Source organism: Xiphophorus maculatus, chromosome 13 (assembly GCF_002775205.1).
Source record: "Xiphophorus maculatus strain JP 163 A chromosome 13, X_maculatus-5.0-male, whole genome shotgun sequence".
Taxonomy (NCBI): domain Eukaryota; kingdom Metazoa; phylum Chordata; class Actinopteri; order Cyprinodontiformes; family Poeciliidae; genus Xiphophorus; species Xiphophorus maculatus.
This window is the reverse complement of record NC_036455.1, coordinates 10,096,187-10,111,428: the sequence shown is the minus strand read 5'-3', so window position 1 is coordinate 10,111,428 and position 15,242 is coordinate 10,096,187. Positions and strand designations below refer to the sequence as shown.

The 15,242-nt window shown below is 36.2% G+C and overlaps 1 protein-coding gene across 2 annotated transcripts in view; it reads left to right on the top strand.

Moving 5' to 3' along the window:
- LOC102232359 (zinc fingers and homeoboxes protein 2-like) overlaps positions 1–15,022 on the top strand; it is a 161,431-nt gene extending 146,409 nt beyond the window's left edge. For both annotated transcript variants that reach the window (XM_014470874.2, XM_023345115.1), the window contains exon 5: positions 8,529–15,022. The gene's annotated coding sequence lies outside the window, so the exon portion shown is untranslated. The remainder of the gene's footprint in view (positions 1–8,528) is intronic.
- Positions 15,023–15,242: the final 220 nt, after the last annotated feature.

Here is a 15,242-nt window from a genome sequence, read left to right as displayed (position 1 = left end):
TCAGGGGCCTCACTGATGATTAGTTATTTTTCTGCACCTTTGAAATCTGATTTAATGAATTTAAAAGGTTTGCTTTGTAATTTTGTTGTTAATAAAAATGAAGTCTGAACAAAACATCAACATCTTTTCTCCTTCATCCAACCAAAAAACCCTGCCAATAAAAATGTTTTCCAAGAACATCACTTTAGAAAATGTTAAATATGTTGATAGCCCAGGAAGAACCATTATATGTGCCCTTTGACCTTTCCCCCAGACCAGAATGAAGAATCAATTATGTTTCACTGTTATGTCACTGTTGGTGTTCATTCCTTTCAAATAAAATTATTTTATGCTCTTTTTGATAAATCCCCCTGACCTGTAAACATTTCATTCAAATAAGATCATGTAATGGGAGCAAACTTAAGTCCTAAACATGATAAGATAAAAATCAAATATCTCATTATATCTCAAACCCCGTCGGTTGAGTTAGATACTTGACACCTCTCTGAACCAGTCAGAGTCAGAAGAATGGAAAAGTAATGCCAATGTATGCTGCAGAAACAAAGAAAATCTTAAATGTTAATAACATGCTATCCTACTGTCTTTTTATAACCAAGACCTTAGTGATTCATTTCAAACTAATATATTCTTCCGATGACTTGTTAGCGATGGCCTCTGGAGCTGGAATATAGTTTTTAACCTCGAAACGAAGTTAACGGTACATGCTTTATGATTTCATGTTTTATTGTTCCTCTGGAGCTGCTAACTTGCTGAGTTTTTGTCATACAGGAAAAGGGGACATCTTTGTAAAGACCAGACAGTTTTCAAATCATTGTCTTGCTTGCAGGGTTTCTCAAAGTGATAACATTAGCAGAGGCAGAAAAAAGGCTTTTAGCTGATTATCTTATTTTGGTATGCTGGATGCGTGGATTGGGTCTTCTTAGTGTTGGCAGAGCCGATCTCTGCCACATGCCTCTCTCTGCAGCCATACAAAATATGGAAAAGATGTCAGATTTATAACTGTTTTGCCAGCCAATCACAGCTTAGAGCCAGCTGAGGGTAAATTGGCCAATTCCAATTCTTAGTTGATCCACTGGTGCATCTCCAGACATACTGTGCCTTTTTTAACACTTTTACAAATATTGAAGTTCTCAAATAATTTACAATCCCATTTTCCTTTAATCTGCAGATTAGTACCATGATAATCTGCTTGGAATAACTGACATGTTTTATTCTGTTAAAATCAGAAAAAAGTTTTCACCTCTGCTAAGTACTTTCTCTGCATCTAAAAACAAGTGTTTTACACATACTATTCAACGTAATATGTCTCACATGAGTAAAGTACTTTTCTATAATCATTTATAATAGCACTATTGTCATGCTACGTGTTTCATCAGTTTAACATTACACTGACTGCTGTATGTTACAACAAAAACTGAACAAGGTTGATTATTTTAAGTATCCAAAAGTGTAGTCATTTCTGCCGAGAATACACCAAATGTAAGTTTGTCCCCTACCAGCAAAGAAAATTATACATCCATTTAACTTTAACTGCTCTGAATTTAGCAGCGAGTGTCTCACTGTAATTTTTGGCTGTTCGATTATGAACTAATAGATTTCAGAGGTGTTTTCAAGCCTTTTAGCGTAAACAATAAGCTTGCTTCACTCAACAAAGGCTGCACATTTCAGTAGTCTGCTGTAGGTTCACAATTAGCTGAGACAAATCCCCCGTGTCACCCCTTTTCACGTTTTTATTGAATATTCTGCTTTAAAATATAAAATAACTGCAGATTGTTCTTCAAAAAAAAATCAAACTGCAGATTTTTTTCCACTCCATTGAAAACTGATTTGTCTCAGCATGGTCCTCACTGGTCTCCAGTGTCCCCCCCCCTACAACTCCCCCTGTTCTGTCAGTGTTGAAGCCAACACCTCAATCCCAGTCAACAAACAAACAAATCCAACCGTCTTTGTTTGTGTGTGTGTCGCTGTATGAGTTTTGGCTGAACAGTGACTTGGTTAAAGATTTTGTTGGAAAGGGGGGTTATAAATTATTGGAGTCCTGAAATAGCAGCAGACCCCCCAGTGTGGCAAAGTTTCATAGATAAAAGGCTCTGCCTAGGGCAAAGAGTGATGACAGAGTCTACTGCTTGTTCCCTCCACTGTCTGTTCTGACAGAAGATTGAATGTCTTAATGTGCCTGCTTGGCTTTTGCTCATCAAAATAGAATCTGTTCAAATGATTTCTTCAAGACAAATGTCTGTTTAAAAAACAAAAGGAAAAGGTTGAGACACAACTTCTTACACTGTCACTTTGGAAAGATTGCCACCACTTTAGGATAGCATCAAAATCAACACTTGACAGCTAAAATCAATAATCAATACGCAGTGTTTTAAATAGTCAACAGTGAGTTTTTGCAAATGACATGTGGTGTTTAAAAAAAGAATTGCGCACCTTTTTCTACCTTCACATTTGAGTTCAGAAGTTTTTTTTATTTGTCCCACAGGAGACAGACAGCACTGGGAAACAACAAATACATTTTTCACTCTCCTAAAATAAATGTAAATGTGCTGTTCTCTACAAGAAAGACTTGTAACACAAAAATAGTGGCCAGTTCATTGATGTTAAAAAGTTCTGCTTAGTAAAAAAGATGCTGTGACAAATACAGCACTTTGGAAACTGAGTTAGTTTTTTATCTCTTTTGCCTCCCTGGTGGTTTGATGTTTGGAAATGAAGAAATATTTCTCTTTTCAAAGCTATAGACTGCCCAGTGTTGCATTTGGAGTCATCTTTTGTAAGCCATTTAACTCTGCTCCCCTTTCAACAAAAAGTGGAACAAAAAACAGACTACAGGGGTCAAGTCAGCAGTAGTAAATATGGATTCCAGGCCTTTTCATTCTTTTTAGAGTTCTTTTGATGTAAAACGAATTAAAAAATGGATTTGCCACAGAAAATTTATGCAGTGGGAGTATCATTGTCACAAAAATATAACAGTTATAAGTTAGAATATGAGGATGGATGGATTAGAGAGGATATATTAATAAACATGGATGGTAGGATTAGGATGGATAGAACAATGTTAGGCAGACGGATGGATGGACGAATGGATGGCTATATTAGAAAAGATGGATGGTTGGATTAGAAAAGATGGATGGATGAATGAATGGAAGGAAGAAAGAAAAGAAGGAAGGAAGGAAAGCTAGCAGTGCCTTTAACGTCATCAGGGTTGACCTGCTGACAAAGCGCCTCCAGAGCCTCAGAGGTTGTCTTTATTTGTTGCTATGCCGACTGATTACGTTCTCCAGAACAACAATGCAGATTTATTTACTGTTGCTCCCGAGTCTGCTGCAGCCGCGCTCATAGACTCCTCCATTCTCGTGGCCCCCACTCCACTCCAACCCACACATCAGAACCGGCACCGGCGAACTCAACAGCAGCGACACATATTTGCACAGAGAAGTTTTTTTTCTTCTTCTTTTACGGAAATTCAGCTTTTACTGTCCGACACGCTTAGGCCTCCATCAAACTGTCACTTTCCTGGTTTATTTCAGCAGCAGTGGTGCAGCGCATAAAAAACAAGATGATAATTTTGTGTTATCAGAAGAGCCGGGGGAGGTGTTGGGGTGGTTGTGACTTAGTTTGAGAGTAGGATGATAAATGAACATGAGCTGCTATGTAAACTCAGTTTGTTACTGCAGCTGCTCTGCTCAGGTGCCAGGTATTATTGGAGGCGGAAATCTGCTATCCAGATCAGTTTGGCTGACTGATAGATGACTGTGGCAAGTGAAAGCTGAAATCCACTAAACCCTGCCGATTTAAAATTGGCTCCAGATTAAAAACATTCTCCAGCAACTTTTCTCCATGGGTATAAATTTGGGACAGAAGTATTTATAATCAGACAAATGCTTCAAATTAAACATTACTGATGATTAAAAAGGATACATCTGTCCAATGGAAAAGAAAACACTTTATTAATATTACAATATCAACAGTCTACATCTGTTATTCACCTTTCATTCTACCCTTCTTAGCTTTTTATATATTGTAAAAGGGTTAGTGTGTTCTCAATTTCTAAGTCATCACTAATAGCAGTGCATTATCTAATTACCATCTGAAAATTACATTAGTTTTCGCAGTTTCACATCTAATAAATACAGATTCTTGTGAAGATATTCATGCTTCTTGAACCTAATGACATGTTGTGTTAAAACCTCAGACCTTAGTGGATATTATGACACAAACATAGATGATTGTCAGTTACTTGCGCTTTTCTTCACCCCCCTATAATTTGATGCACCTAAATAAGTAGGTAAACATCTGCCTTCAGAAGTCAACTATTAAATAGAATTTATCTAAATTTAGTTTTATCTCAGTGTGATTTTAACTGCCATGTAAAGGACTTAGGGGTTTGTTAGAGAACATTAATGAACAGCTTCATGGTAATTCTAGAGGAGCTGCAAAGACTCTCCAGACTCAAATCTGGACTTCATAGAAGACACCCATACATTATGACATATTGGAAACTTAGAAGAATGTTCTCTGGTCAGATGAGAATAAAACTGAACTTTTGGGGCAACATGGTAAAGTGTTGTGTGTGAAAGAAAACTAATATTGGACGTGATTTTGAATACAATGACCCCACATTAAAACATAGTGGTGGCAGCATGATACAAGGAAGCTGCTCAGAGTTGGTGGGTTGAAGGCTGAAAAATGCTTGAAACTGGGACAAAATTTACCATCAACAGGACAACAATCCTAAACATGCAGCCAGAGTCAATGACATGAAATGTGATGTTCTGACTGAGCTTTTTTTGCAAAGTAGAACAAACAAGAATTTCAAACTTTAGATTTTGGTGGAGGCATAGCCCATTAGATATGACTCAGTAGGGCTAAATACAAATGCCTCACGTTTCAGATATTTATTTCTATAGCAATTTTGTGTTGGTCTATCACGTAAAATACTAATGTAAGTCATAGAGGTTTGTGGTTTTAAAAGAAAAAATGTGAAAGAGTTTATGGGTTTGAACCACTTTCCAAGGCCATCCAACATTTCAATAGCGCTGTGTGGTTCCTAACAGATTTTACTATCTATAGTCAGAAGTGAAATTTGCGTTTTGCAATGTTTCAGTTCAACACCTCTGACTTGAGTCTTATGTCAAAAAGACAAAAAAGACTCAAGTTTAGTACCACTAAAATCATACATTTATCACACCAAACCTTTATCCTTTATCAATTTATTTTCAGTTTTTGTTCCTCTGTCTTACACTGTTTAAAATAATTAATCATCTAAAAGACATCATAAGTCAATTATCTGGAAGGTTGCTCAAGCTTTATCTTTTAAATATAGCGATATATATATACAAGTATAATAGTGAAGCGTGAATGACGGTGGGCTTTCGGAGTGAAGGCCACAGTAGATTAGAGAAAAATCCTTAGTGTCTGTGGAGAATGTTTGGAATAAGAACGAAATGATTTGAAATCAATTATTATGAATTTTCAGAAAAAAATAGGGAGAGAAAAAAGAAAGAAAGAGCCGACTTGACCTTTTAAACTTGAAAATAATCAGAGATACAAAGAACTTTGAATAACTAGGTTCATATGATGATCAGAATATTGTGGTCAAATCATTTTAAATTTTTTTTCCACAGTCCACTCAGTAAAAACCTCAGGTGAGAAGTTAGCGATCACGGTAAGAAGAAGTGATGAAGAACGATTGTTATAGAGAGTCATAACAATTTATGGAGCAGATTCCTGCAGTGAAAATTGATGTGCTGTGATCTCCACAGCTCATCTGTGTGTTTGTGTGTGTGTGCATCATCTATTGTCCTGTCTCACTAATCACAGCAGCTTGAGGCTTCATTTAATCAGCGTGGCACGGCGCAGCGTCCCGTAATAACTTATCAACAGTCGCAGCTTATAGATGAAGGTTTAATTGCTAAAATGCTGCAGTGCTTCTTATTATGATTCAAAACAAAGGGACAGTGGACACTGAAATTACCTGTTTCCAAATAACCACGACTTTTGGATTTGAATGTGTTTTCAAATAATTGTAAATCATGAGTTATAGTAGAAAATCTATTTCTTTATTATTTAAATCAGTGGATTGAAACAGCGATGATTCAAAGCAGATTTAAAATTTTACAGGGCCGTAACCACCTAAAGCTCGCATCACTTCCGATGTTAATCAGATCTAAATCATTTTCCACTGCGCTGTGAACCGTCATGTCAAAGCAGCACATACAGACGGGGGAAAGTAATCAGTGTGTGAAACTAGAAAGTGCTGCAAGATCTTCTTCAAAGGAAGCACAGTCCTCCGAACTGAAATGTGATGCATTTTAATAAAAGACGCTGCGGAAAATGTTTTATCCTTCTCTGCTTCTCCTTGTTACGAAGCACAATGATCGTCTTGTCAGAGATGGATTTCATTCAAATCGCTGCACTTTTTCATCAGAGAATGTTCGAGCAGCAACTGGACTGAGACTGATTCTGATCACTGATTCTTTAATTCCAAAATTATACAGATTTGTTTTTACATATTCAGCTTAAATGTACAAATGAAGTCTAGGCGTGAATGTTAAAATCATGATTGTTAGTTTGAGGCACCAGCCAAACAATTAGTTTTTATGTTTAGGGATAGTATTGGTGTGATCAACTCTTTTTTTCTTTCAGATGTTCCTGAACTGTTTTTAAATCTAGAAAATTATGGTTCCACTTTTATAAACCTCTTTGCTTCAATTCGAGTTTGAATTATTTTGGATATCTAAATGATAATTTGCAACTTTCTGAGACTTTTACACTTTAGTTTTGCAGTTTAGTCTACTGTTCATCAATGGGAAACTGGTGAGGTTTAAATACTCTTCTGGTCTTGTTGGATTGTCTGCTGCTGGTTAGCAGCGGTGAGAAGTTAATTATTATTGGTTATTTCTTCACTGCTAGTAAAAAATCTAATTTGTTTTAAAATCTTAATGAGGAGCTGAGGTTTTTGCAGCATCATCAAAAGCAATTTCCATTTATTTCCCCACTAATTTTAGTACAAGGCTGATTGATTTTTGTCATCCTTACTGACTTAAAAAAGTGAAACAATTAGACTGATTTGATGTCAGGCGGTGTGAAATTTAATTTAATTTGAAAATACTTTATTAATTCCTAAAGGAAATTAAATTTTGTCATAACTCATATTTTCCAAGTTTCTAGAGTTGATGTTGATCTTTTTCCCTGTAGGCAGGCAGGATGTTCTGCAGCAGTTAGTATTGCAGCACATCTGAAGAAGCCTCTGGCTGAACAGCCACTGACTGCTGTATGAAAGGCAGATGTAAAGAATGTTCAGGGTCACCTGTTATTTTCTTGAATTTGTGAAAAATTCTTCTTTGCGGCATCATCTCCAGTGGTCCCAGAGTCACCCCAGAACAGAACTAGCCTTCTTTATCAGCTTTTGTTGCATTTTTAAGTCCCTGGCTCTGATGCTGCTACACCAACAGATGACGCCAGAAGAGATTACTCTCAACAACGGATTTGTAGAAAATATGTAGCATCTTACTGTAAACACTAAAGCTTCTATTTTACATGCGACTTTATTGTTGCGTCTCTACAGTTCAGTCAGTTGTCCAAGTGACCGCCAAGGTAGTTATACTCCTCCACTTCTTCTCCTATGATGCTAATAGTGTTTCCCCAACCTTGTTTTTCTTGAAATCTGCAACCTTCTCCTTTGTTTACATTCAAGATAAGATGATTGTTTCCATACCATACCACAAAACGATCCACCAGCTCAAATACAATAATTATCTGTCTTTTTAGACAGCATCTGTAAATATTTAGGTTGAGCTGTAATTTTCTGCTTTGTATTTGTACTCAAATTAAAAAAAAAAAAAAAAAACTTAACCACCAGTAGAAATCTTTTTTTTTTTTTAGCTGTTGCACAAAACATAATTTTCCAGGTTTTTTTTCTTTGTTACCATGCAGTCTCTGTGTAATTTTCTTTTATTTGTTGTTTACATAAAAGTATCGATTTCTGCCATTTAACATGCTTGTTTAATTGCGGTAAACTGAGAAATGGCCACGGTTCTTAAAGAAACAGGAACTAAAACCTCTAGCTTCATGGAGATTATCATAGCGCTAGACATGCACGCAGTATGAAAAGTTTTATTTTTTTTATACATTAAATTATGCAGTTGTGTCGCTGATCTTTTAAAATATATTTTTTTAAATCCTATGTGAATGATCTTCATAGCAACACTGGTATATTTTAGTTTTGGGGGGGGTTTATCTATTGTCCTGATTTTGTAGTCACAGGGACTATAGGTCCCAATTTAATTCCAAACAAAAGGCAACTTTCAACATTAAACCACCTACAAGGATTAGAACAGAGAGTGCCAGCTTCTGGCACAACAATTGCTTTTTAATCCCTCTCTGTGCCCATATATGATTTTTTTTTTCTCTTTAAGGTAGTAATAATCTGAGTTCGCATCAGGATGACATTTTTGTTTGTTGTAAAAGGAAAAAATGACTGAGGGTTTTATTTTACCTCTTTCCCCTCCCTTGTCCTTTTTTTTTAGATTTGCCGCCCTCACTGCTGCTGGAAACATACAGGAAGAAAGAATCTGAAGAATGGAGAGACAAAAGTTTTTTTATTTTATTTTATTTTAATTAACAGATATTGTACTGTATTATTATTTTTTAAAACCAATTCTTATCTCTTGATTGTCGCATCCGAGGTTACGCACAACATCTTCCTCCATCCGGTTTGAGGCAGTGTCGTCCATGTTTTCCTGCTGAAGTGACCCCAGGATGGGAATGATTTTTGAGTTTAAATAAGAGTGGGCTTTCGAGGCGGCCGGTTTTATTAGGGGACATGAGCAAGCATGTACCCATACCAAAATCTGAAGAGCTCAAATAGAAATTCAGGGTCACAATCTGTGAAAGTAATTGAAAAATCCCTCCTTTTTAATAGAGTTCATATTTATGCTTCCAGCTTTCACAGTGAAGTGGGTTTAATAAAAGTAATATACAAACAAAACAGAAAGGCATTTAAGCTAATTTGCAAAAAACGAGTTTCAGTGCACAAATGTAAAAATCCTGTCTATACAATCAGTTTTACCAAATTAAAGCCATGGCAGGGGGAAGGCAGAAGCACTATTTTATCAACATATGTCTAAGGTTTTTCATAAAGTCTAACTATGTATAAACCGGTTTGCTTTTTTGTTTTTTTTAGGTTTGCCAAGGTTTAAAGCAATTTTGGTTGCCAAACCTCTGTTGCTACTTTTTAAAGTGCTTTTAATGGTTTGCCAGAAGAAGTGCCTGAATGACAAAATTTCTTTCTCCACCATTTCTTCACACTGCCTATCAGCTGGCTGAAAGAAGGCTACAAAAAATAATGTTTGAAAATGTTTCCTGTCAAAAAACAAAACACATTGTGGAGTGCCGCCCATCACTTCTGTTAAATTAATGTAGTTTAAACCTTAAGTAAATATGGGAAGCAGTTAACTCCAGGCTGCTAGCTCCAGAAATTATGAACTAATATCAGTTTTGTAGACTCTCACTAACAAAATCTAAAAAGTTATTAAAACAAATTGTGCAATGAAGACTTAAAACGTAATAATAGCTTTAGCTGTTAATTCAATCAAAAATTCAAAGTCAAAATAAGATTAAAGATAATTTATCAAAACTAAATTGAGAAATGACAGATTGACAGGTATCTTTTTAAGTCTTTTTTAAGAATACTTCTTATAGGTAATACTTGCAAATAAGCAACCACCTTTTTTTCTGACCAGTAAGATTCATTGCTTTATTTCTGATTAGAAACTCTAAATTTCATGCTTCTTTTTATTTAAGAAGCATCACCTTTTGTATCCGAAGGTGTTTTCTAACAAGGCACCCTGATGCACATGCACGAAAAATGGTGCATTTTGTATGACAATTTCTTATTGGCACACAAAAAGATTTTTCTCATCAAACTGTCAGATTTAAAGTGGTTAAATTGAAACTTGACACTTTAAATATGAGGTTAAAATGCAAAACTTCAGATTCATTCAGTAACTCATTTTTCTTTAGTAGAGGATTTAAATTGTTCTAAACAATCACCTAAAGGAAGCTTTTAATTGTTTCGGGGTTTTTTTTAACTTCCTGACTTGTTTGCTTACGGTCTAACCAGTGCATGTATAAGTAGACTATGTTAATGATCCGTGATTTACTCTAAGCCCCTTAAAAGCCTCTTGAATAACAGAACCCTTCCACGAAGTGAGCCTGTAGGAAGCAGATTAGAGCCGGCGGTTGAACTCGACCGATGGGCGGGCAGAGTAAAGGCTGAGGTGATGTTGTGCGTGACCTGCGTTGCTTTGGAGATGTGAGGATGATGAGGAGGAAGGTGAACCAGAGCACTGAATGTGTGCCTGCAGCAACAGTTTGACTGTACACACCAACCGACAGATCGACGGATCGACCGACGGATCGTCAGACAGGTTGGATCTGAAACAAACAAACAAACATGGAAAAAAAAAAAAAGACAGACAAAACAAAATCGCCGTGTGCCAAAGCTGGGATCTGCTGCATTCTCACTACACTTTTGAAAAAATAAAAGGGTTCTTCTTCTTCTTCTTCTTGTCATTGTAAATAGGATATATTTGTTTGTTTGTTTGTTTTTTTTTTTCCTGTACTGATAGATTTGTAAAATTTGCGGACAAATTTTGTTACATTTTGTAAAATGGGAGCAATTCGTCCCCCCCGACAGCCCTCCTTTTTGCTTTTTCTTCATTTTTTAAACCCCTCTTACTTTCAACTCTTTTGCGATTTCTTTTTGATTGTTTGTTTGTTTATTTGTGTTGACGGACTTTTAAACAAACATGGTGCCAGCAGTGCGTGTGTGTGTGTACAACTTTCTTTTTTTTCTGTTCCCATCTCTCCTTCTCCTCTTTTTGTCCTGAACCAGAGTGGAACCACTACAAAAAAACTGAAAAAAAGAAAAAGACAGACCAGTTGGCAATACTTCAGTCACTACTTCTTCGTCTGACCGGCACTGGACTTCTGCCCGCCACTTCCCCGCTGAGAGGAGGAGGAGGGAGGAAGGGGGCAAAAGGGGGGACTTCGCTTCACATCAAATCAGATTTTAGAAAAACAAAAACACAAAAAAGCACCTTTATAACCTTTATTTCTGTCTTTTTTAAACTGTGCTGAAGTGAAGTCAAGTGCTATTATTATATTATTACTATTGTTAATATTATTATTGTAGCCACTCTGTCTGGAATCCTTTTTTTTGTTTGTTTGTTTTTTGGAGAAAAGCTAAGAAAAAAAACAGGAAAAAAAACAAAAGCAAACTTAAGCCAATCTGCACATCTTATGCTTGTATGACCAAGTGACTGTCGTGGATCTTTGTTTTAAACTGATAAGGAACAAACGACTACATAAAAACAATGAAAAAAAAACATCTTAAGAAGCTGTCATAATGGTGGCAAATGCAGAAGGATTTAATGGTAACGATCATGCAATCTACAAACTCAACAGCAAATACACACAATCCAGAATCATCATGCTGCCTGAATCATACTTTATTCTATCTGTCTTTCCTTCTTTCTTCCTCTTCAATCTATTTTAGTCAATTTTTTCTTTCTTCTCTTCTTTCCCTTTCTTATGTTTATTTCCTCTCGTTTTGGCGTCCTCCACACATCATGAACACCTGTGATTAATGAAAATAATAAAAAAAGATAAATAGCCTTTTATTCGATACATTACTACATGTTGGCTCGGTAGGCTTAGTTGAAACTAGTTCCATTCCAACAAAAATAAGCATAATAGCAAAATCAAAAATATGAGCTTCTTTATGTATTGCTTCTGCCGCTGTAGTGTTCTGGTCAGAGTTAATGATGAAAAGACTACATATATCTGAAATACTGTATTTACCAATGCAAACCAGGGCTGGCCTCAGCAGAACAATGATGGGGGGGGAGTGATTTTTAAATCCGTCCAATTGCAGTGTTGAGGTTTTGTGCAAAGCTCTGTCTGCTTGTATGAGTTGATAAAGGTGCATTTTTTTTATTGCTTTGTAGATTGAGAAAGAAAAAAAAATCTCCTGCATCACCACAGCTGTCCTTTGCTGCGCTGCTCAAAGTCCTTGTGCAAAAGGATGGCAGCACTGCAGAGAGCCTCCAGGTGGATGTGCCGCCTTAGAAAGCTAACTAAGAGAGTTTTATTTTTGCAAGCGCATAGTTTTGAGTATTTTTCTGATTAATGATTGAATGTATTTGCTTTGAGGAGTTATGTAAATGTTGTGAATGTGGGCACAGTACAACTCAAAGAAGGAACTGGTGAGATGTCCTCTCTCATGCTGAACAAAGTGAAAATACAAAAACAACAAAGCACTTATTATCTTCGATTACATCACCACCCCTTTTACATATAAATTTGCACAACAAGAAAAAATTTGCACTCACATAAAATCCAACATGTCTTCCTACCACTGTACCACAATTCTTTTAAATATAAGTGTAAACCGCTCCACAACAGAGGGATGGTCTTCTCATATCCATTAATTGAAAGTTGTTACTTACACATTTTGAAACGCAAAGGGTTTTGTCATGTGCAAAAGAAGTGAAATGACACAGGGAATAAGTATTGAACATTTATTTATTCACAAAGTATTTATTTTTGTTAAGGAACACTTAAGTGTTTTCTATATGGTGGAACTAGTCTCTAAAGCATTGTTAAAGTGATATTTTGTTTTGTTCAACAGAAACTAAAATCAGACTTTGTTGGTCCTCGGGTTCTCCTCTGTTTCCACTGATATTCAATTCTGTCTATACATAAGAATGTTTTCATAGAGCATTTCATAATGAATACCTAGGCGTAACGGTACTTGACACGCTATTAGCTTGCGTTTAGAAAGCAGCCAATCAAACGGTGCCATTTGTTTTGCTTGGCACTGACTGGCCGTAACCCAGCAAAACTGGAGATACGTGGAGTGGTGCTAAAACAGTTTCCACTTTGCATGGTAATGCATATCAAGATATGTTGAACTATATTTATATTGTTAAAATAAGCACCTTTAATGGTCTTTGCTCGTTTAGGTATTTATGAGCAGATTGCTTGGGCCATTCAAGCGACTATATTTTCTTTGAAACCAGACAAGGATTTCTTTGGCTGTGTTTGAATGCTAATTGCTAATTTGTTTCAACTTTGGATTATTATCAAGTATTTTTCTCAATCTTTTCTTCAGTTATATAAATCTGCAAAGGATATTTTCTGAAAATCAGCACATTCAAGCTTCCGTCAGATGTAATGTTTTGTTGTGTTTTGGAGGTGGTGTTCAGTACTATTGCTGCTTAAAACATGGTGTGTGCAATCACAATGAAGGAGATAATAGACTGCATTCTCCTGATATTCATTTGGCTTGTCCAAATGTTCTGCAGCAAAGTTTAAATAAGATTTAATGCGCCTTTTCTTGAGCAGTGGAGTCTTGCGCAGTGAGCAACCATGGAAGCCATTGTGGTTTTTATGGAAAGCTGTCCCTACTAATTCCAGAACTTTCTAACGCTCTCTCCAAATGGCTTAGTTTTTGGAAAGCTTTTCTGAAACGCTTCAAGAGGAGCACCTGGTTGTAGCTGGTTTACTTTAAGTTTAGAATTATGACCCAGGTGTTTCCCAGTGGAACAATCAAATGTGTTCACAACCACTACCAGCAGTTTATGTTGCAACTCTTGAAAGAACTCTGACCCATTATGAAATGCTTCGGATGCAATTCCTTGGTAATGAGCATTTAGTAGGCCATCAGTTAGAACCACCTGATATTAATCATTTCTGATAGGAGGGGAAGTTATTTTCTAAATACTAAGAGATTTCATCTGGGTTTTATTGGCTTTTGCCCTTTTGCAGCTTTTTTTTCATGATGTGTTTAATGTCTATTCCCTGAATTATTCCAGTTAACTGCACAAAATTTATCGGCTTGTTTTGAATTCTGAGTATGCGTTGATTACTTATGTTATCAGCATCTGGTGGAGATTTAATATTAAAAGCCTCCATAGAAATGTATTTAAAAAGGTTGTATTATGACCCTTTTTTTGTTATTCTTGCAGCTAAACTCTTTGCCTGATCCATTTTCTGTTGAGAACAAAATGTGTAATTAGATGCATTCTTAGCCTTAAGCTTCATTTAGAAACAAAATTTGTGGTGTTTTGACATTTTGTTGGATATTACATGTAAACTAAGAGAAGAAGGAAAATTTAGCAAAGCAGTAAAAGCTAAAATTTCTTATTGTCTTCATTTTAGTTGCACCACAAGCTGATTTCCACTTGATTATTGTGAGATACGAGACAATCAAAATTTGCACTAATTTGCACCAAATTTAAATCCCTTTCTTGCAAGTAAACAAGTGGGACATTTTTCCCAAAATATCACCAGCCTAAAAGTGTCTTAAAAGCGGTTTGTGTGTAAAATAGAAGTAAAAAACAAGCATACAACCCAATATTTTTTTTTTATCTTTAGAAAAATCTCTCATTCAACCTAAGCAAATATCACATAAATCTTTCATGTGCATCTGAGAGGATGACTCCTGGTTTCTTTTTCTGGAGGGGAAAGATGTGCTATAAATGTGTTTTTATTTTTTTCAGGGTCGTGGGGGTTGGGGTGGGTGTTGAGGCCAGCCCTGCTTCATAACAGAGATTCTGCTTCTTCTACTACTGCTACTATCAAACAAACAACCCTGGACACAAAAACAAGTCTGGACACTGTTCCAAATCTCCTATACGAGGCGTGTGAAGTTTTTTTTAGCTTTGCACGCCGCACCAGCAACTTTGCACTGAAAACCCAAATTGATGTGGAGCACCAGCTTGTTTTTTGTTTTAGTTCTGAACACTTTTGTTAAGCAGTTTTCGGCCTAAAAGGATGTAAAGTCGAATCAGTTTGGGTTGAATGTGTTTTGTGGAGCTACACTGATAACAGCCATGACTATTTGTTTTTACATAGTTGGAGCAGTGTTCAAGCTAGGTTTCTGTTGCCCAGGTCAGCAAAACAACATGTTGATGTCTGCTGTATTTCAATAAAACACAGCCTTTTTCAAAGGGTACACCTCCTGCCTCTCTCTCTCTTTGTTTGCTTGTTTTTCTTTTTGCATTTATAACAGAAATCCTACAAATAATTGGTGGTCTTTATGTTTTGCTATGAAAGGGTATTACCAGTGTTAGAATGTAGCTTTTTTAATAAAGAAGATCAGTGTGTTTGGTTCCTATGCAGTCTGAAAAACACTTTTCCAGACTTTATTCTGAATCCTATTGCCCAAATATGTG